The sequence below is a fragment of the Anarhichas minor genome, unplaced genomic scaffold (assembly GCF_050575085.1).
Source record: "Anarhichas minor isolate MPS153535 unplaced genomic scaffold, ASM5057508v1 ptg000105l, whole genome shotgun sequence".
In the NCBI taxonomy this organism is placed as follows: Eukaryota; Metazoa; Chordata; class Actinopteri; order Perciformes; family Anarhichadidae; genus Anarhichas; species Anarhichas minor.
The window spans coordinates 504309-530000 of record NW_027466551.1 but is presented as its reverse complement, the minus strand read 5'-3'; positions in this window follow the sequence as shown (position 1 = coordinate 530000).

The window sequence follows — 25692 nt, the reverse complement described above, 5'->3', positions numbered from 1 at the left end:
TCCTTCTTCACCATTGTTTAGTCTCCAGCAGGTACGTCCATCTCCACCACTGTTTAGTCTCCAGCAGGTAAGTCCATCTCCACCACTGTTTAATCTCCAGCAGGTACGTCCATCTCCACCACTGTTTAGTCTCCAGCAGGTACGTCCATCTTCACCACTGTTTAGTCTCCAGCAGGTAAGTCCATCTTCACCATTGTTTAGTCTCCAGCAGGTACGTCCATCTCCACCACTGTTTAGTCTCCAGCAGGTACGTCCGTCTCCACCACTGTTTAGTCTCCAGCAGGTAAGTCCGTCTTCACCATTGTTTAGTCTCCAGCAGGTATGTCCATCTTCACCATTGTTTAGTCTCCAGCAGGTATGTCCATCTTCACCACTGTTTAGTCTCCAGCAGGTAAGTCCATCTTCACCATTGTTTAGTCTCCAGCAGGTACGTCCATCTCCACCACTGTTTAGTCTCCAGCAGGTACGTCCATCTCCACCACTGTTTAGTCTCCAGCAGGTACGTCCATCTCCACCACTGTTTAGTCTCCAGCAGGTACGTCCATCTCCACCACTGTTTAGTCTCCAGCAGGTACGTCCATCTTCACCATTGTTTAGTCTCCAGCAGGTACGTCCATCTTCACCACTGTTTAGTCTCCAGCAGGTAAGTCCATCTTCACCATTGTTTAGTCTCCAGCAGGTAAGTCCATCTCCACCACTGTTTAGTCTCCAGCAGGTACGTCCTTCTTCACCATTGTTTAGTCTCCAGCAGGTACGTCCATCTCCACCACTGTTTAGTCTCCAGCAGGTAAGTCCATCTCCACCACTGTTTAATCTCCAGCAGGTACGTCCATCTCCACCACTGTTTAGTCTCCAGCAGGTACGTCCATCTCCACCACTGTTTAGTCTCCAGCAGGTACGTCCATCTTCACCACTGTTTAGTCTCCAGCAGGTACGTCCATCTTCACCATTGTTTAGTCTCCAGCAGGTAAGTCCATCTCCACCACTGTTTAGTCTCCAGCAGGTAAGTCCATCTCCACCACTGTTTAGTCTCCAGCAGGTACGTCCATCTTCACCACTGTTTAGTCTCCAATAGGTAAGTCCATCTCCACCACTGTTTAGTCTCCAGCAGGTAAGTCCATCTTCACCATTGTTTAGTCTCCAGCAGGTACGTCCATCTCCACCACTGTTTAGTCTCCAGCAGGTAAGTCCATCTTCACCATTGTTTAGTCTCCAGCAGGTACGTCCATCTTCACCACTGTTTAGTCTCCAGCAGGTAAGTCCATCTTCACCATTGTTTAGTCTCCAGCAGGTAAGTCCATCTCCACCACTGTTTAGTCTCCAGCAGGTACGTCCTTCTTCACCATTGTTTAGTCTCCAGCAGGTACGTCCATCTCCACCACTGTTTAGTCTCCAGCAGGTAAGTCCATCTCCACCACTGTTTAATCTCCAGCAGGTACGTCCATCTCCACCACTGTTTAGTCTCCAGCAGGTACGTCCATCTCCACCACTGTTTAGTCTCCAGCAGGTACGTCCATCTTCACCACTGTTTAGTCTCCAGCAGGTACGTCCATCTTCACCATTGTTTAGTCTCCAGCAGGTAAGTCCATCTCCACCACTGTTTAGTCTCCAGCAGGTAAGTCCATCTCCACCACTGTTTAGTCTCCAGCAGGTACGTCCATCTTCACCACTGTTTAGTCTCCAATAGGTAAGTCCATCTCCACCACTGTTTAGTCTCCAGCAGGTAAGTCCATCTTCACCATTGTTTAGTCTCCAGCAGGTACGTCCATCTCCACCACTGTTTAGTCTCCAGTAGGTAAGTCCATCTCCACCACTGTTTAGTCTCCAGCAGGTAAGTCCATCTTCACCATTGTTTAGTCTCCAGCAGGTAAGTCCATCTCCACCACTGTTTAGTCTCCAGCAGGTAAGTCCATCTCCACCACTGTTTAGTCTCCAGCAGGTACGTCCATCTTCACCACTGTTTAGTCTCCAATAGGTAAGTCCATCTCCACCACTGTTTAGTCTCCAGCAGGTAAGTCCATCTTCACCATTGTTTAGTCTCCAGCAGGTACGTCCATCTTCCCCACTGTTTAGTCTCCAATAGGTAAGTCCATCTCCACCACTGTTTAGTCTCCAGCAGGTAAGTCCATCTCCACCACTGTTTAGTCTCCAGCAGGTACGTCCATCTTCACCACTGTTTAGTCTCCAATAGGTAAGTCCATCTCCACCACTGTTTAGTCTCCAGCAGGTAAGTCCATCTCCACCACTGTTTAGTCTCCAGTAGGTAAGTCCATCTCCACCACTGTTTAGTCTCCAGCAGGTAAGTCCATCTTCACCATTGTTTAGTCTCCAGCAGGTACGTCCATCTCCACCACTGTTTAGTCTCCAGCAGGTACGTCCATCTCCACCATTGTTTAGTCTCCAGCAGGTAAGTCCATCTTCACCATTGTTTAGTCTCCAGCAGGTACGTCCATCTTCACCATTGTTTAGTCTCCAGCAGGTACGTCCATCTCCACCACTGTTTAGTCTCCAGCAGGTACGTCCATCTCCACCACTGTTTAGTCTCCAGCAGGTACGTCCATCTCCACCACTGTTTAGTCTCCAGCAGGTACGTCCATCTCCACCACTGTTTAGTCTCCAGCAGGTACGTCCATCTCCACCACTGTTTAGTCTCCAGCAGGTACGTCCATCTTCACCACTGTTTAGTCTCCAGCAGGTACGTCCATCTCCACCACTGTTTAGTCTCCAGCAGGTACGTCCATCTTCACCACTGTTTAGTCTCCAGCAGGTACGTCCATCTTCACCACTGTTTAGTCTCCAGCAGGTACGTCCATCTTCACCACTGTTTAGTCTCCAGCAGGTACGTCCATCTCCACCACTGTTTAGTCTCCAGTAGGTAAGTCCATCTCCACCACTGTTTAGTCTCCAGCAGGTAAGTCCATCTTCACCATTGTTTAGTCTCCAGCAGGTAAGTCCATCTCCACCACTGTTTAGTCTCCAGCAGGTAAGTCCATCTCCACCACTGTTTAGTCTCCAGCAGGTACGTCCATCTTCACCACTGTTTAGTCTCCAATAGGTAAGTCCATCTCCACCACTGTTTAGTCTCCAGCAGGTAAGTCCATCTTCACCATTGTTTAGTCTCCAGCAGGTACGTCCATCTTCCCCACTGTTTAGTCTCCAATAGGTAAGTCCATCTCCACCACTGTTTAGTCTCCAGCAGGTAAGTCCATCTCCACCACTGTTTAGTCTCCAGCAGGTACGTCCATCTTCACCACTGTTTAGTCTCCAATAGGTAAGTCCATCTCCACCACTGTTTAGTCTCCAGCAGGTAAGTCCATCTCCACCACTGTTTAGTCTCCAGTAGGTAAGTCCATCTCCACCACTGTTTAGTCTCCAGCAGGTAAGTCCATCTTCACCATTGTTTAGTCTCCAGCAGGTACGTCCATCTCCACCACTGTTTAGTCTCCAGCAGGTACGTCCATCTCCACCATTGTTTAGTCTCCAGCAGGTAAGTCCATCTTCACCATTGTTTAGTCTCCAGCAGGTACGTCCATCTTCACCATTGTTTAGTCTCCAGCAGGTACGTCCATCTCCACCACTGTTTAGTCTCCAGCAGGTACGTCCATCTCCACCACTGTTTAGTCTCCAGCAGGTACGTCCATCTCCACCACTGTTTAGTCTCCAGCAGGTACGTCCATCTCCACCACTGTTTAGTCTCCAGCAGGTACGTCCATCTCCACCACTGTTTAGTCTCCAGCAGGTACGTCCATCTTCACCACTGTTTAGTCTCCAGCAGGTACGTCCATCTCCACCACTGTTTAGTCTCCAGCAGGTACGTCCATCTTCACCACTGTTTAGTCTCCAGCAGGTACGTCCATCTTCACCACTGTTTAGTCTCCAGCAGGTACGTCCATCTTCACCACTGTTTAGTCTCCAGCAGGTACGTCCATCTCCACCATTGTTTAGTCTCCAGCAGGTAAGTCCATCTTCACCATTGTTTAGTCTCCAGCAGGTACGTCCATCTTCACCACTGTTTAGTCTCCAGCAGGTACGTCCATCTCCACCACTGTTTAGTCTCCAGCAGGTACGTCCATCTTCACCACTGTTTAGTCTCCAGCAGGTACGTCCATCTTCACCACTGTTTAGTTTCCGGTGAGATAAAAAGACAGACGTCTTAAAACAAGACGCTGTGAGACGAAGGAGAAACCAGAAACAGATGAATCATCATTATTCTGACTAATCGATTGACTCTAAAGAAGCATTTATTGATTATTCTGTCACTTTATTTTCATCTCAGTCACATGTTAACATGATGAAAATGTGTTTTAGAGGTTCAAACGATATTAAACTTTCCAAACGTCGCTGCTGAATGAAAGGTGGGGGGTTATGTTTTTAATAATATACTTGACATGGGAGCAGCGTGTGAATTACACCCCCGCCTGCTGCTTGTTGTTATTAGCAGCTCTGAGATTACATTGTTTTTTCCCGTGACATCATATTTTCCGTCCCGGTTTATTTCTGGTCGCCTCACACACTCCATGCAAATCAGAAAAAGCTGTGATTTATGCACCTTTCCCCCCCAAACGGCGGATGGAACATTAAATTTAATTTTGCTGCTGTGGAGCCGCGGCTGCTCTCCGACACGCTGAACCGGAGACCGGCAGGAATTCATTACTTCCTCCACAATATGCGAAAGCAACATTTGAATGAAACATTTGTCTCGTGTCACATCGGAGTAGCGTCTACTTCCTCTGTACAGATATACACGAGGGGGGGGGGGGGGGGTGCATTACAGCGAGGCCTGTTGGATGTGAGCAGCAGAACAATCTGTTTCTCTCTGATCGCCCATTACTGCAAAGTAATGATATGTATTTGTGGCTCCGCCGGCTCCACTGTATGCTCCAACTGCTGGATTTAAATATGTGGGAAGCAGTGATTTATTGGTTTTATATATATTATATATACATATATATATACATATCAGCATGGAGATTCTTCTGCATCATATGCGTATTATTCTCATTCCACCTGGAATATTTCAAACAGTTTGTGCTTCATGTGTCGTTCATATGCGTCACGTCTTTGTTCCACATCTCGTCCGACAGTTTTAATAGTAATAAATATACGATAAATGAAATACAGAAAATATATGTTCACTTTATTTTACAAATATCAAATGTCCTCAGAACAATTCAGGTCAAAAATGTTTATTATTCTTATGGGTTGTGGAAAGAAAATTATAATAATTGTTTTTGAATTCTCAGGAATCAATTCAGCATCAAAACTCCTCCCACAATCAGAAGTTGTCCAATCGTAGCTGAGCAACCGTAACTATCCATGAGCTAACGTTAGCATGTCCAGCTAACTAGCTTACTACCTTCAGTAGAAGTCTGGTGATGAGGTTAGCAGTTAGCAGTTAGCATATCTTTACCAGGTGATGATAGATGAATAGATTTCCTGCTCTTTATGAATTTATACTTTCATGTTAAATCTAACGTTGTGAGCTGCAGGTGTGTTGTGTAAATACTTTAAGTTTTCATATAATTATTATAAAGTCCTCCAAAAATCTGACGTTTTCCCCCAAATACACGTGTATATACGTCGACTGTGTATACGTCGTCTGTACGAGCAGCTTAATAACCCAAAACACTGTATGAGACGTGGACGTAGTCGTCGTGGTGACGTCTCTCGTTGGTTTGAGATGTTTTGAAGTCTCTAGTTTGATGTTTTTTCGTCGCCATCTTGTTTTTTTGCAACCAGTGAACAGGAAGTGACCATATCTGGACTGAGGAGGAGTGACGTAGAGACGCCGTATACGTCTCTGGTGTCGACCTGTCAATCACCGTGTAGTCCCGCCCCTAAAGCATCCCCTGCTTTATGGTCTGTTTGACTCTAAATGGACCATAATGTACTAAATGAACATCATGCTGTATTGAAGAAGACTTGAAACTAGAGATTGAGACCATAAACTCATGTTTACAATGTTTACTGAGGTAATAAATCAAGAGAGAAGTAGAGTCATTTTCTCATAGACTTCTATACAACCAGAGGAGTCGCCCCCTGCTGGACACTAGAGAGAATGCACTCCTGCTGATCGTCATAAAACAAACACTCACACGTTGTTCATGAAATGCTTCTGTGGTTACCTGTGATAATAAATGTGATCATCTAGTAAAGGAATAACTTCCTGAGGATCTATTATGGGATGGATGTGGATGTGAGAGGATCACCTCCTCTCACATCCAAATCCATCCCATAATGGACGGATTACAGCCTCACAGATGTGATCACATGACCAGCGTGGCCCACAGCGACCCGTGATAAAGTAGATCCTCCATGCGTGTGAGGCGGCTTCTGATGCCTCTGAAGGACGAGACGAGTCAGAGCGCATCGCTTCTATTACTCAGTTATTATACAGTAAGGACACAGTGTTGCTTCTCACTGTTTCTTTACGTGCAGCAGAAATATTATTATAGTATTAATAGTTTAATGTAATAAAAATATTCATTTATACTGTTTATAGTAAAGAGAAGCTGCTGCAGAGGGAACACATGAGCATTAATACAAATAATAATAATAGAACTGAATAACATACCTGAGCAGTGGACTAGCTGGTGGTCTCCTCTGATGCTCTGCAGTACCCCCCCCCCCACAGGAGCTGGTGTGTCCGGACTTCCCAAGGTCCTCGTGGTTCGCTCATTAACTTTCCTCCAGCGTGAGTCTAACTTTATTATTGACTGCACAGAATACACAATGCAGCGACCTCTGACCCCACAACTACATCTCTCTGCTGAGATCCATCACACACACTCACACACTCACTATACACACACACACTCACTATACACTCACACACTCACTATACACACACACACACTCACTATACACTCACACACTCACTATACACACACACACTCACTATACACACACACTCACTATACACTCACACACTATACACTCACACACTATACACACACACACTCACTATACACTCACACACTATACACTCACACACTCACTATACACTCACACACTATACACTCACACACTATACACTCACACACTCACTATACACTCACACACTCACTATACACTCACACACTCACTATACACTCACACACTCACTATACACACACACACACTCACTATACACACACACACTCACTATACACACACACTATACACTCACACACTCACTATACACTCACTATACACACACACACTATAAACTCACTATACACACACACTCACTATACACTCACACACTATACACTCACACACTATACACTCACACACTATACACTCACACACTCACTATACACTCACTATACACACACACACTATAAACTCACTATACACACACACTCACTATACACTCACACACTATACACTCACACACTATACACTCACACACTCACTATACACTCACACACTCACTATACACACACACTATACACTCACACACACACTATACACTCACACACTCACTATACACTCACACACTCACTATACACTCACACACACACACTATACACACACACACACTATACACTCACACACTCACTATACACTCACACACTCACTATACACTCACACACACACACTATACACACACACACACTATACACTCACACACTCACTATACACTCACACACTCACTATACACTCACACACACACACTATACACACACACACACTATACACTCACACACACACTATACACTCACACACTCACTATACACTCACACACTCACTATACACTCACACACACACACTATACACACACACACACTATACACTCACACACTCACTATACACTCACACACTCACTATACACTCACACACACACACTATACACACACACACACTATACACTCACACACTCACTATACACTCACACACTCACTATACACTCACACACACACACTATACACTCACACACACACTATACACTCACACACACACTATACACTCACACACTCACTATACACTCACACACTCACTATACACTCACACACACACTATACACTCACACACACACTATACACTCACACACTCACTATACACTCACACACACACTACACTCACACACTCACTATACACTCACACACTCACTATACACTCATTATACACACACACACACTATACACTCACTATACACACACACTATACACACACACTCACTATACACTCACACACTCACTATACACTCACACACTCACTATACACTCACACACTCACTATACACTCACACACTCACTATACACTCACACACACACTATACACTCACACACTCACTATACACTCACACACACACTATACACTCACACACTCACTATACACTCATTATACACACACACACACTATACACTCACTATACACACACACTATACACTCACACACTCACTATACACTCACACACACACTATACACTCACACACTCACTATACACTCATTATACACACACACACACTATACACTCACTATACACACACACTATACACACACACTCACTATACACTCACACACTCACTATACACTCACACACTCACTATACACTCACTATACACACACACACTATACACTCACTATACACACACTCACTATACACTCACACACTCACTATACACACACACTATACACTCACACACTCACTATACACACACACACTATAAACTCACTATACACACACACACTATACACACACACTCACTATACACACACACTCACTATACACACACACACTCACTATACACTCACACACTCACTATACACACACACACTATACACACACACTCACTATACACTCACACACTCACTATACACTCACATACTCACTATACACACACACACTCACTATACACTCACACACTCACTATACACACACACACTATACACTCACACTCACTATACACACACACACTATACACACACACACTCACTATACACACTCACTATACACACACTCACTATACACACACACTATACACACACACACACTATACACTCACACACTCACTATACACACACACACTATACACACACACTCACTATACACACACACACTCACTATACACACACACACTATACACACACACACACACTACACTCACACACTCACTATACACACACACACTATACACACACTCACTATACACACTCACTACACACTCACACACTCACTATACACACACACTATACACACACACACTCACACACTCACTATACACACACACTATACACACTCACACACTCACTATACACACACACACTATACACACTCACACACACACTATACACACACACACTATTCACACTCACACACTCACTATACACACACACACTATACACACTCACACACACACTATACACACACACACTATTCACACTCACACACTCACTATACACACACACACTATACACTCACACACTCACTATACACACTCACACACACACTATACACACACACACTCACTACACACTCACACTCACAATTCACACACACACACTATTCACACTCACTATACACACACACTATACACTCACACACTCACTATACACACACTCACACACTCACTACACACATTAATCTAAAACGTGTTAATTATGAATGATATGTGTGAGTGTGTGAGAGGCCAGATCTCACATCTAAAGCCCTCCAGAGTTTATTCACAAGGTTCTTCTTCTGCATGTAGTATTTACCTCCCCCCCCCCACCCCCTCCCCCACTGAGACCTGCAGTGCTTATGCAGATATCCGACCCGGAGAATCAACATATTACGAGCTGCTGGCATTTGTTCTGATATATTGAATCGTTAGCAGACAGAATCACTTAAGCTGATCCACTAACACCAGCTTTCCTCTCGTTGACCCTCGAGGGCCGAAGTCTGACAAGTGGAGCCGCACAAAGTTCATTAACAATGAGAAATAAATCAATGTACCGCCGAGCAACGCCGAGCAACGCTCCGACGTGTCTCATTAGATATGAATCTGTGTTTATATGATGCTTACATCAGCCAATGAGGGTGTTACGTTCCCCTTTTTTGGCATCTTAGGGATGCGGGGAGTAACGGTGTTATTTTACCCGGGGGAAGAGAGAGAGAGCACTGCGAAGGGTTTTAACCAAAATATCGTTTATTGGAGATCGGCCCGCGGCAAAACAAAACTACCCTCTGATAGTCAGAGGGCGACTCAAAGTGATAATCGCACCAACACGATGGCGACACCAGCCCACACGGCTGTACCGGAGAGATCCACGGCACCACTCTCTGCGGCTTGGTTGCGGCTTCGGCCCCGGAAGAAAGCTGTCCTTCCGGAGCTCCTCTCCTTTTAACCACGCCTCCGATCATTGATTGGGCGCAGCTGGCCTCAAGTAACGGGCGGCACCCGAGAGGACACAGCGTGTAATCAGAGAGAGCACAACAACAACACACGGCACGTAACAGAGGGGAACAATGATAACAATGAGAATATGAATAGTGCTATTAATGAGTCAGCAGGAAACGCTGTGTTCTTAATCTTCTCGGTCTAAAGGTTCCCTCACACGTCCTGTCTCTGTGTTTCCTCGTCCCGTCAGGAGAAAGTCAGCTCGTGGCCTCCTGCTGGCCTCCTGCTGGCCTCTCTATGAGGACCTCACCATGTGATCTATTGCATAATGGTAATGGTATTATATTGAGTTGATTTCATTGCTGTGTGTGAAGGAGTGGATAAGTGGTGCTGGCTCAGCTCTGCTCCTCCAGGAGCACATACCTTTCTGCTGCAGCTCATTAGCTAATTGAAAAGTGATTGACAAAATCAGGAGCTCCATGACTGAGAATCTCTTCAGCCAATTTCCAGGAGGAGGAGGAGGAGGAGGAGGAGGGTGAGGAGGAGGGGGAGGAGGAGGAGGACGAGGAGGAAGAGGAGGAGGAGGAGGGTGTTGTGGATGATGAGGTGGAGGAGGAGAGACTTTTAGACAGGAGGACTCAGGAGGAGAGCAGCAGAAGTCAGATCCTTCATTGTGATTCCCGGCGGAGCAGCAGCTGGATGCCTTCTGTCAGCGCCTCTGAACGAGAGCAACAACACATCTCCAGCTAACGGTCAGTGAATTAAGCCTCCACCCCCCCACCACCATCACCTGTCACAGCCATCGGCCCACAATCACCTGAGACAAGTCCTCTGTGTCCTCTCAGGAGACCTCAGCCTCCTGTTGTCAGCAGCTGACCTGAGACAGGAACCAGCAGCCAGCAGGAATCAGCCTTCACCAGACAGACAGGCTCATGATGCTGGAGCCAGGAGGTCTGGGGACCAGGGAAGGGAGACAGGAGGGGGGTGAGACGCCTGAGCAGAGAGACATGTGACAGTGCTAACAGTGCTAACAGTGCTAACAGCACCGTAATAATACGGAGAAACTCAGTATTTCATAAATCTCTGAATGTTTCAGTAACTGAATTTATCTTCATCAGAAAAATAATGTTTTAAACTCAAGAAAGATTAAAAGTTATGAATCTATAACTGCTCAGATTAAAGTGTTACATTAAGTGTTTTTATTTAACATGTAATCTCCAGAGTGAAGACAAACTGTGTGAATGTGTCCACTGAGACCCTCCCCCCTCACATTCACAACTAACGGACCAATCACAGCGCTGTTGTTAAAGAGGAGCCCCGTTATCTACCCAGCATGCACGCTGCCCCGCCATCACTCTCCCTTAACGGCCTTTAATTAATCCCCATTAGGTCTTTGTCCCGGCTGAATGGTGGCGTCACGCTCAATTTACCGCCGTGTTGGTATCAATGGCGGCTCACACAGCGCCGACGTAAAGGAGCTAATTAGCTGGAACATACATGACAAGTCAATTGTGTCTGCTGGGCTCAGATACTCTTGTTCTGTTGCATGCTGGGCCGGCAGGTTACCAGATAATAGTCCGCACCGCGCGGCTACAAGCACTCCACTGATTGGTGGATCCAGTGATCCGGAGGTCAGATCCTGTTTCATTGAAATGAGAATAAAAGGCTTCGTGTTTACAATCCTCTGAACACGGAGCAGATTAGATAAGGAGCTAACGTATTCATTATGGTCACATGGTTCATTCTGTGACACAAATACATGCAACATAAACAGCTTTAACTGTTATAGAATCAATTCATTTAACTCTAAATATCATTTTACTTTTTTTGAGCAAGAAAAGCAGCAAATTCTCACATTTAAAAACCTGGAAACAAACGTTTCTTTCTTTATAAAATTAGATGATATATAAAATCACAACGTTAACTGATTATTATTATTTCTGTGTCTCATCTTCATCTGGAGCTCAAGATGAGGCGTCCTGCTGGTCTGGGTCATGGTCTCTGTTGGTCTCTGTGGGTCTGTGCTGGGTCTGGGTCTCTGCTGGTCTCATCACTAAGTAACCCTCTACACATCTGCCCTGTGCGGTGCTGTGAGTGGTTCTGTTTGGCTCCGTCATGCTAACGAGCGCTAACATCTGAATCCATCCCTCAAATGTGTGAACAGGGAGAAACATGAGCTGTTTCCGTTGGCAGCGGTTCTGGTCTCGTGGTCTCGTGGTCTCTCTATAACACGCCGTTAGTGCTGTTCCTGCTTTGGCTTCACAATTTATGTGGCAGCGGATCCGTCTTCCAGAGCGGCCCATCTGCTCCGAGCCGCCTCGGCTGGCAGCAACTCCCGAACGCTGCAGATTGCTAATATGGCATTAAACAATAAACGTTGTTCCTTCAGTCGCTCCTTCAAGCCGGTGGAGTCTCGGCAGCTGCACCGTCCTGGTTTTTATATCCGTGAACCGCAAAACTGCTCTCCGGTTCCACCGAGGATTTATTTACACAAGCTCAGAGCGAAGCTCAGCGTTCTTTACTTTGGAGAGAAAAGATCCACATTCAGGGAAAGACTCCTTCCACCTCCAGAACACTAGGAACCACTCATGTTTATATGCTACATGTGAAGCTAGTTAGCTTAGCATAGAGGTGTCTGCTAGAAACCACTCTCATGTTTATATGCTACTTATGAAGCTAGTTAGCTTAGCATAGAGGTGTCTGCTAGAAACCACTCTCATGTTTATATGCTACTTATGAAGCTAGTTAGCTTAGCTTAGTACAGAGGTTTCTATTAGAAGTCACTCATGTTTATCTGCTAGATATGAAGCTAGTTAGCTTAGCTTAGCACAGAGGTTTCTATTAGAAGTCACTCATGTTTATCTGCTAGATATGAAGCTAGTTAGCTTAGCTTAGCACAGAGGTTTCTATTAGAAGTCACTTATGTTTACCTGCTAGATATGAAGCTAGTTAGCTTAGCTTAGCACAGAGGTTTATATTAGAAGTCACTCATGTTTATCTGCTAGATATGAAGCTAGTTAGCTTAGCTTAGCACAGATGTTTCTATTAGAAGTCACTTATGTTTACCTGCTAGATATGAAGCTAGTTAGCTTAGCTTAGTACAGAGGTTTCTATTAGAAGTCACTCATGTTTACCTGCTAGATATGAAGCTAGTTAGCTTAGCTTAGCACAGAGGTTTCTATTAGAAGTCACTCATGTTTATCTGCTAGATATGAAGCTAGTTAGCTTAGCTTAGCACAGAGGATTCTATAAGAAGTCACTCATGTTTACCTGCTAGATATGAAGCTAGTTAGCTTAGCTTAGCACAGAGGTTTCTATTAGAAGTCACTCATGTTTACTTGCTAGATATGAAGCTAGTTAGCTTAGCTTAGCACAGAGGATTCTATAAGAAGTCACTCATGTTTCCCTGCTAGATATGAAGCTAGTTAGCTTAGCTTAGCACAGAGGTTTCTATTAGAAGTCACTCATGTTTACCTGCTAGATATGAAGCTAGTTAGCGTTGTGGATGTAAACAGGAAGTTAAATGTTGACATGTGGTCAACGTGTCTCCTTTAACTCACTGATCTGTGATCAGCTGCTGTCTCAGTGAACATGTGGATGTTCACACATCGATCACTGGAGGATTCTCTTTTATTTATAGACTTTTATTCTGAAGGGACATCCTGATGGATGTGTTTTGATGTTTTACTTTGTCATTAACTCTTAATATTTGATCTAAAAAGTTTATTTTCTAAAGATAAACTTTACTATTGTCACATACATCTATGGATGTGAGCGTGGAAACATTCATTTAGTTTCTTATTGTGAATATGATATAATATAAAGAGGTGAGCCTGAGTCTGACCCTTGATGAAGGATCATCTGCTGACTCTGGAACCAGAACCACATGAGTCAGGCTCTGGCTGCTCCGGAGGAAAGAGAAACACAGTGTGTGGCTCTGAGGTTTGGTCCTGTGGAGGAAGATGTTTTCTCTCCGAGCTCCTCGCCGCTCTGACGTCGGCTCGCTGAGACACGTTTATTTTTTCTGCGTCGTGTGCGGCGGCCTTTCATCCTCCAGAGGAGGAACACGTTCTCACATCAGATGTAAAGAAACTAAACTAAACATGTCATAAAACATGTGAAGCGTCTCATCAACAGCGTCCATTACTCTGAATAATTCAGACCATCCAGGCCTGAAGTACTAGTAGTACTACTCCTGTACAAGTACACAAGTGTGAGTACTTTGTGATGCAGAATGTCTCCAGTTTGACATCATGTTGATGGATTATAATTAATAAACATGAAGCTCATTTACATAACTTTGATACAATCAAAGCTTCATGTGTTGAAGCTGCATTCTCTCTAGTGTCCACCAGGGGGCGACTCCTCTGGTTGTATAGAAGTCTATGAGAAAATGACTCTACTTCTCTCTTGATTTATTACCTCAGTAAACATTGTAAACATGAGTTTATGGTCTCAATCTCTAGTTTGAAGTCTTCTTCAATACAGCATGATGTTCATTTAGTACATTATGGTCCATTTAGAGTCAAACAGACCATAAAGCAGGGGATGCTTTAGGGCGGGGCTACACGGTGATTGACAGGTCTCTAATAGATTATAAAGCAGGGTATGCTTTAGGGCGGGGCTACACGGTGATTGACAGGTCTCTAACAGACCATAAAGCAGGGGATGCTTTAGGGCGGGGCTACACGGTGATTGACGGGTCTCTACGTCACTCCTCCTCAGTCCATATATGGTCACTTCCTGTTCACTGGTTGCAAAAAAACCAACATGGTGACGACCGTAATCCAAGATGGCGACGCTGAAATCGCCGGACTCAAGGCTTCAAAATGTCTACAAACCAACGAGAGACGTCACAACGACTACGATGTACTTCTTCTAGACAGATGATGGTTTCTGAAGTCATGTGATCCCGTTGGACCAATCACTGGTACGCTGTTCCTTTAAGGAAAGTGAAAGCTGCCTCTTTGATCTCTGAAGTGCGTCTTTCACTTCCCGGTCCAGCGTTACCGTCCTCGGGGGGCACAGGCGCCGAGGTCGTCATCATCCTCTACTTTACGTAATTACAGACGGGGAGAAGCGTGGCGGCGGTTCAGAGTCCTGTTATGGAAATCTTTAATATTTAATACATCGATTAACATTTAACTACCGAGGCATAGCTGTGTCTACTCCCCCTTCATTACTTGATATGTCTCCGTGGAGCCGTGATGAAAGGTGGATCTCTGTTTCAACCTTGAAGGGTTGGGCAGAGGGCCAGTAATGAAGACGTATTAAAGCTTAATGCAGCTTAATGTAGCAGGTGTCATATCTATAATGTACAGAAGCTCTTTCTAAAGCATTACATTCAGCACTACTACCTTAAAAGCCACTAAATCTTCTGCGCTAAGTTAGTCTGGCTGTGATTCTCTTCACATTAATCAATAGAAAAATTGTTAACACACCTTAACTGGGATCCATTAGAGGGTCTCTGGGTAATAGATGTCCCACGGTGCTCTGGGGGGAGGGGGGGTAAGCTGCCTGCTGCACTCAGGTTAATGGGCAGAGTTGAGAGAAGTGACCACTAAATCTACAAGGACACCAGGCTGACACCTCAGCACTGATCCATGGGGGGGGGGGGGGGGGGGGTCTCTGAGCAGCTTCATGCAGCTGAGGCTGCAACATGTTTATTATTATGAATATTAATATTAGTGTTATTATTATTAATATTGTTGTTATTGTTATTATTGTTATTTAATTATTAACATTAATATTGTTGTTATTAGTGTTATTATTATTATTAATATTGTTGTTATTGTTATTATTAATATTGTTGTTATTGTTATTAGTGTTATTATTAATATTAATATTGTTATTAGTGTTATTATTATTATTAATATTGTTGTTACTGTTATTATTATTATTAATATTGTTGTTATTGTTATTAGTGTTATTATTAATATTGTTATTAGTGTTATTATTATTATTAATAATATTGTTGTTATTGTTATTAGTGTTATTATTAATATTAATATTGTTATTAGTGTTGTTATTATTATTAATATTGTTGTTAGTGTTGTTATTATTATTAATATTGTTGTTATTGTTATTAGTGTTATTATTAATATTGTTGTTATTGTTATTAGTGTTATTATTATTATCAATATTGTTGTTATTGTTATTAGTGTTATTATTAATATTAATATTATTGTTAGTGTTATTATTATTAATATTGTTGTTATTGTTATTAGTGTTATTATTATTATTAATATTGTTGTTAGTGTTATTATTATTATTAATATTGTTATTGTTATTAGTGTTATTATTAATATTGTTGTTATTGTTATTAGTGTTATTATTATTATCAATATTGTTGTTATTGTTATTAGTGTTATTATTAATATTAATATTATTGTTAGTGTTATTATTGTTATTATTAATATTGTTGTTATTGTTATTAGTGTTATTATTCATATTAATATTGTTATTGTTATTAGTGTTATTATTATTATTAATATTGTTGTTATTGTTATTAGGGTTATTATTAATATTGTTATTAGTGTTATTATTATTAATAATATTGTTATTGTTATTAGTGTTATTATTAACATTAATATTGTTGTTATTGTTATTAGTGTTATTATTAATGTTGTTGTTATTGTTATTCGTGTTATTATTATTATCAATATTGTTGTTATTGTTATTATTATTATTAATATTGTTGTTATTGTTATTAGTGTTATTATTAATATTGTTGTTATTGTTATTAGTGTTATTATTAATGTTGTTGTTATTGTTATTAGTGTTATTATTAATGTTAATATTATTGTTAGTGTTATTATTGTTATTATTAATATTGTTGTTATTGTTATTAGTGTTATTATTCATATTAATATTGTTATTGTTATTAGTGTTATTATTATTATTAATATTGTTGTTAGTGTTATTATTATTATTAATATTGTTGTTATTGTTATTAGTGTTATTATTAATATTGTTATTAGTGTTATTATTATTAATAATATTGTTGTTATTGTTATTAGTGTTATTATTAATGTTGTTGTTATTGTTATTAGTGTTATTATTATTATCAATATTGTTGTTATTGTTATTAGTGTTATTATTAATATTAATATTATTGTTAGTGTTATTATTATTATTGTTAATATTGTTGTTATTGTTAATTAGTGTTATTATTAATATTAATAGTGTTAGTATTATTATTATTATTATTAATATTGTTGTTATTGTTATTAGTGTTAGTATTAATATTAATATTGTTGTTATTGTTATTAGTGTTATTATTAATATTAATATTGTTAGTGTTATTATTATTATTATTATTAATATTGTTGTTATTGTTATTAGTGTTATTATTAATATTAATATTGTTGTTATTGTTATTAGTGTTATTATTATTATTATTGTTGTTATTGTTATTATTGTTATTTGTCACCTGACGTAAGAAGTTCATCGTAGTCGTCATGACGTTAATCATTAGTTTTGAAGCCTCTAGTCCTACTTTGGGTCGTCGCCATCTTGTTTTTTTGCAACCAGTGAAATGGAAGCAACCATATTTATATATTATATATATATATATAATATATGTATATATATATTATATATATATATACATATATTATATATATATATATAATATATGTATATATATATTATATATAGAGGAGATGTTTTTAAAATGTTAGTTTGGGCAGAAATGAGTCTGAATGAACTACTTTACTTTATATTTATTCAGGTGTTTTGATCCAAACCGACTCAATAAGTTCATTCAACATGTGATGAAACCTAGAAATTAGATAATATTATATCTATATCTATCTATATCTATATCTAGATATAGATATAGATATAGATATAGTTATATCTAGATCTATATCTATATCTATAGATATAGATATAGATATATATAGATATAATTATATCTATATATCTAGATATAGATATAGATATATAGATATATCTATATCTAGATATAGATATCTAGATATATATCTAGATATATCTAGATATATAGATATATCTATATCTATATATCTATAGATATAGATATAGATATATCTATATCTATCTCTATCTCTATAGATATAGATGTATATAGATAGAGGTGAGGAGTAAAGCTCCATCATGTTTTACTTCATCTCTTAACGCGTCATCACTGCTCATTCAGTCCTACGATCGTTCTGTGAACTCCTGGACGTTAACACACGTTTAATTACTTCATAAAGGTTTTAATATGCAGCACACACAGAGGGGGGGGGGGGGGGGGGGAGGGGGTGGGGACAGGCCCCACGGTGTCCTGTTATTGGCCAATCCTGTTTTACAATACATCATTATTATATTACATATTAGAGACTAACACACACACACACACACACACTGACCTGACAAGGTGTGTGTGTGTGTGTGTGTGTGTGTGTGTCCAGCACTTTAATTGAATCTAAACATCTGTATGTCAGAACATCTGCAGGCTGTTAAACTTTGTTCTGATAGAAACGAGATTTATTTTAAACGTTTTATAGTTCTTCATTTTTTTCTATCTAGCTAGCTCACCGCTAACGCTAGCCCCTCACTATAGATATATATTCACATACATATATATTCATCTATATACTTATATATATTTTGATATACATGTATTTGTATTTGTAAATCATTGATTTGATTCCTTGATCATATGTTGAATGAGTTCGATGTTTGTTGTGTTTTATGACATCAAGACGAGCTGTGATGAGCAGACGGGTCTGATCACAGAGATCAGCCTCTGACAGCCACAGACGTGTGTGTACATACATGTATACGTGTATGTACATGTATATGTGTACATATACATACAACAGCCCAACAGAGCCCCGAGGAGACGCAGCATGGACAGCCTCTCCGTCCACGTCTTCCTCACAGAGCTCACAGAGGACGAGCGCTCAGCGGCCGCATGTCAGCGCAGAGCCGCTGAGAACACCACGAGTTCCACGTGAGTCCTGTTCACTGCAGCAGAGAACAATAAGGGTTCCACGTGAGTCCTGTTCACTGCAGCAGAGAACAATAAGGGTTCCACATGAGTCCTGTTCACTGCAGCAGAGAACAATAAGGGTTCCACGTGAGTCCTGTTCACTGCAGCAGAGAACAATAAGGGTTCCACGTGAGTGCTGTTCACTGCAGCAGAGAACAATAAGGGTTCCACGTGAGTCCTGTTCACTGCAGCAGAGAACAATAAGGGTTCCACGTGAGTCCTGTTCACTGCAGCAGAGAACAATAAGGGTTCCACGTGAGTGCTGTTCACTGCAGCAGAGAACAATAAGGGTTCCACGTGAGTCCTGTTCACTGCAGCAGAGAACAATAAGGGTTCCACGTGAGTCCTGTTCACTGCAGCAGAGAACAATAAGGGTTCCACGTGAGTCCTGTTCACTGCAGCAGAGAACAATAAGGGTTCCACGTGAGTCCTGTTCACTGCAGCAGAGAACAATAAGGGTTCCACGTGAGTCCTGTTCACTGCAGCAGAGAACAATAAGGGTTCCACGTGAGTCCTGTTCACTGCAGCAGAGAACAATAAGGGTTCCACGTGAGTCCTGTTCACTGCAGCAGAGAACAATAAGGGTTCCACGTGAGTCCTGTTCACTGCAGCAGAGAACAATAAGGGTTCCACGTGAGTCCTGTTCACTGCAGCAGAGAACAATAAGGGTTCCACGTGAGTCCTGTTCACTGCAGTAGAGAACAATAAGGGTTCCACGTGAGTCCTGTTCACTGCTGTAAGAACACCGACACCAAGCGCTGGGATGAACGGAGACACCTGAACGCCTCAGTGGCGCTCCTTAACATATGAACTCAATTATTAAGTTTCACTGATACATTTAAATATTTAAATATCTCTTTGAAAGAAGACAAGTCGCTTATTATTAAATATTAAACCACCAAATATAGTTTACTGTATTTAAGTAAACTCATGTTATTTAATGAGAGTTATTGGAGATGTTTCATAGATAGTTTAGTTTAGCTTTAGTGTGTTTAAAACCAGATACAACTTGTTAGTTAGTGACACACTTTATTATATTATATATTATATATATAATATATAATAATATATATATTATGTATATTATTATATATAATATATATAATATATAATATTATATATAATATATATTATTATATATTATATATTATATATATTATATATAATAATATATATTATATATATTATAATAAAGCTGCTTTGAGTCACAGAGTCAGAGATGTGTGTTTGGTTCTTTTAGAACGTTATGTTAATCTCAGAGTTCTGAAGATTGTGAATAAAAGTTAAAATCACTTAAATCAGTTTAATAATTGTTCTGAAGTCACATCAGAAACATCTGGAATAAATCAATCAGCTGACTTTATGTTACTTTCATATTCACAGACAAAAATCATTCTTTTAATACTTAATTGTCCATTTTTGTATTTTGACGGCTGAGAAACAATAACAATAATAATCTATAGTTTCATCTCTTTATCTTCTGATTGTGTTTGTTAGATTAAAATGTTTCTTTATTCTGAAGGCAACGAACACATTTAATGTACTTAAATATAGAATACATCTACAGCATGAAGATCAGAGGTACATGTACACACGTATGTATATATGTGTATATATATAGATACTGTAGATATATATGGTAAATATATATATATGTATATATAGTGTGTATATGTATATATAGTGTGTATTTGTATATATAGTGTGTGTATTTGTATATATAGTGTGTATTTGTATATATAGTGTGTGTATTTGTATATATAGTGTGTATTTGTAAATATAGTGTGTGTATATGTATATATAGTGTGTATTTGTATATATAGTGTGTATTTGTATATATAGTGTGTATTTGTATATATAGTGTGTATTTGTATATATAGTGTGTGTATATGTATATATAGTGTGTATTTGTAAATATAGTGTGTGTATATGTATATATAGTGTGTATTTGTATATATAGTGTGTATATGTATATATAGTGTGTATTTGTATATATAGTGTGTATTTGTATATATAGTGTGTATTTGTATATATAGTGTGTGTATATGTATATATAGTGTGTATTTGTATATATAGTGTGTATTTGTATATATAGTGTGTATTTGTATATATGTATATATAGTGTGTATTTGTATATATAGTGTGTATTTGTATATTTGTACATATAGTGTGTATTTGTATATATAGTGTGTGTATATGTATATATAGTGTGTGTATTTGTATATATGTATATATAGTGTGTATTTGTATATATAGTGTGTGTATTTGTATATATAGTGTGTATTTGTATATATGTATATATAGTGTGTATTTGTATATATAGTGTGTGTATTTGTATATATAGTGTGTATTTGTATATATGTATATATAGTGTGTATTTGTATATATAGTGTGTATTTGTATATATAGTGTGTGTATATGTATATATAGTGTGTATTTGTATATATAGTGTGTATTTGTATATATAGTGTGTATTTGTATATATGTATATATAGTGTGTATTTGTATATATAGTGTGTATTTGTATATTTGTACATATAGTGTGTATTTGTATATATAGTGTGTGTATATGTATATATAGTGTGTGTATATGTATATATAGTGTGTGTATTTGTATATATGTATATATAGTGTGTATTTGTATATATAGTGTGTGTATTTGTATATATAGTGTGTATTTGTATATATAGTGTGTATTTGTATATATGTATATATAGTGTGTATTTGTATATATGTATATATAGTGTGTATTTGTATATATAGTGTGTATATGTATATATAGTGTGTATTTGTATATATAGTGTGTATTTGTATATATAGTGTGTGTATTTGTATATATAGTGTGTATTTGTATATACAGTGTGTATATGTATATATAGTGTGTATATGTATATATAGTGTGTATTTGTATATATAGTGTGTATTTGTATATATAGTGTGTGTATTTGTATATATAGTGTGTATTTGTATATATAGTGTGTATTTATATATATAGTGTGTATTTGTATATATGTATATATAGTGTGTATTTGTATATTTGTACATATAGTGTGTATTTGTATATATAGTGTGTGTATATGTATATATAGTGTGTGTATTTGTATATATGTATATATAGTGTGTATTTGTATATATAGTGTGTGTATTTGTATATATAGTGTGTGTATATGTATATATAGTGTGTATTTGTATATATAGTGTGTATTTGTATATATAGTGTGTGTATTTGTATATATAGTGTGTATTTGTATATATGTATATATAGTGTGTGTATATGTATATATAGTGTGTATTTGTATATATGTATATATAGTGTGTGTATATGTATATATAGTGTGTATTTGTATATATGTATATATAGTGTGTGTATATGTATATATAGTGTGTATTTGTATATACATGTGCTCTACCAGTGACTATGTGTCTGAGTTCCCAGAATGCACTGCTCCCCCTGTGATTAGAGCGCTCTGGGTTTAATCTTTATAAGAAGCTTGCGTCCCAGAGGAGGCAGATTAAATGCTTCTTCACATTAGTACCGTCAGCACAAAGTGATTATCTTTATGAATAATGTATTCCTGTTCTTATCTCTGCTCCTCTTCCTCGTTGCTCTGCACAGACAGTAACTGGCTGTTAGTCTCAGAGAACCTATGGATCGCTGCTTCCATCAATCAATTAAAAAACACTTACCTCACACTCAACATGATTTATATCTTGTTAATAGAATCGTCTCACTATGTCCCCATATTATTATAGCCTTAATTCCATTAGCTGTTTGCTTAATGCTTTTTTTAAGGCTGACCTCCAGGAGCAGGGAGATAGAGGGGGGGTTAGTGCAACATTGGCCAGAAAAACAGCCTCTTTTCTGGGAATGTAGTAGGTCAGAGCAGCCTGGAGGAGTCTAAACGCTGGCTCCTGATTGGCTGCTGTGACTCCACAGACCTCATCCTTTCATTATTCCCTACTTACTGCCGCAGCATTCAATTAAGAGACAGATCATCAACCTTCAGAGGAAGCAACGTCCAGTTGTGACTCTTTATGACAGACGAGACTCTCAGTCTGGTTTTTAACTCTTTAATTTAGCTCGGGCCCTATTTGTAGGCCTCTGCTCGAAAATAGCATACCATACTAAAGTGACCATAGTTCTGTAACTACAAGGTCTATTTTAATAATTTTTGTTGCTATAATCAGATCACAAGACTTGTGAGATTGTTTAGATAGGTAATATTGTGTATATGTTGCTGGTTAATATAGTAATGAAGACATTACACAGCTCAAATTGAAAATAATCAGGTTCGCCTGAAAAAAAAGCACTTTTATTGATATAAGGTTGTTGAAATAATGCAGATATCTCCCTAAAAACTCTCCCAAATCATAGCACAACCGATCAGTAGTTGCTGAATAAAGGTTAAAGTGGGATAAAGTGAAGAATAAGAGGCTTTAGTAGAGAGCGGTCAAGCGAGGTCATCATTTTCGAACCAGCTGTTGCAGCTCTTACATTGTACTTTTATATACTATATAACTATATATTTCACTTTTTTTATCACTCATATTATTCAATACATAGACAACAGATGTTAGGAATCATTTTGAGATTCCTAACATTATCAGAGCCTGTTTCTGGCTGTCATCTATAGGATTTTCTCAGTTCATGTGTGTGTATGGGGCTGTATCTCAGCCTGTCATCGGTCGATTTCAGTCAATAAGCCCTCCTTCGACACGTCAGAGTCTCAGGAAGGCGTGTGTCGAATTTGGTGTTGATTGACAGAAGTTTCAACCAGTAAAGTTGCAAGAAGTGCGGCGTCTCCCCGAGCATAAATTTCCGCTTGCAGGAAGTCTGACCACTCGCCCATGCTGGATTGACCGCTCTTATTCTGGAAATAGCTCGGAAGTAAACAGGATGCAGTTGGCAACAATGACTCCAGCTTTGAAACGGATAATCTGCGACGTTATTGTCCTCATTTTTCATAAAACTTGGCCACATACCTACGATTTTTTTCGGCGGAGGGCAGTAAGAAGATTTCTGGCAAGGATTTCATGCTTTTATGCCACGTTTTTTAGATGCTTATATTAGTAGCCTATTGTTGTGTTCGGAGTGTGTAAGAAGTGACTTATATGATAGTGTTGCCCATACGTTGCTGTTTCATCCGGAAAAAAAACTGGACCAATCCACAATATTACCGAAGAATGAGACTATTTTCCGAACATGATTTTCAGGGGTTCTGGGCCCGAGAGCCCCCAAATTTGGGGGCGTCGTGTGCAAGAGGTTAGAAACAAAGTACATGTGGCACATAGTAATCGTGTTGTACTGACGATGTGTAAACAGGTTGTGACGTCACTTAAAAGTGAGACTTTCCCCGACGGTCTCGGTTCTCTTTAACAGCCTGAGGACAGATTTCTATTGAAAGGTTTTCCCATAGACTGTCTATGAGAAGTGGACGTAGTCATCGAGACTTCTCTCATTAGTTTGTGGACGTTTTGAAGCCTCAAGTTTGGTGATTTCACCGTCACCATGTCACAGGAAGTGAGCATATCTGGACTGAGGAGGAGTGACGTAGAGACATCGTATAGTCTCTGGTGAGACCTGTCAATCACCGTGTAGCCCCGCCCTAAAGCACTAGAGAGAATGCAGCTTTAACACGTGAAGCTTTGACTTCACTTAAAGAACCGGAGGTTGTCTCCTGATCAAATTAGACATTTGTGTTAAATTGTGAGTCACTTCTATTCATTAACGTGGTAATGGCCGTAATCCAAGATGGCCGACGGTGAAATTGCCGAACTCTGTGATGTATATACTAGAACTACAAATGTTGTACTTCTTCATTCAGTAGTTTATTTAGACTCAAATACTCACTAGAGCACCAGATGCGGACGAATCATCGAGCGACCAGTCCTGCAGTGAGCAGACTTTTTATTTCTCTTGAACGTGTTGTTTGTCGGGTAAACCAGAAGATCATCTTTTATTTATGATATTTACTGTGAAAACAACCTTCAAAGACTAATGGATTATTGTTTATAGACTCTGATGCTAAGCTAATCATTTAGTCTGTGTCCTTGACTCTGCTGCATGTTACTTACATTTTAAATATTCATCACATTTGGCCTCATGAACCCATTACTGTGCTCCATGTTTAACACACACACACACACACACTCACCCACACACACACACACACTCACCCACACACGCACACACACACACTCACCCACACACACACACACACACACACACTCACCCACACACGCACACACACACACACTCACCCACACACGCACACACACACACTCACCCACACACGCACACACACACACTCACACACACACACACACTCACCCACACACGCACACACACCCACACACACGCACACACACACACTCACCCACACA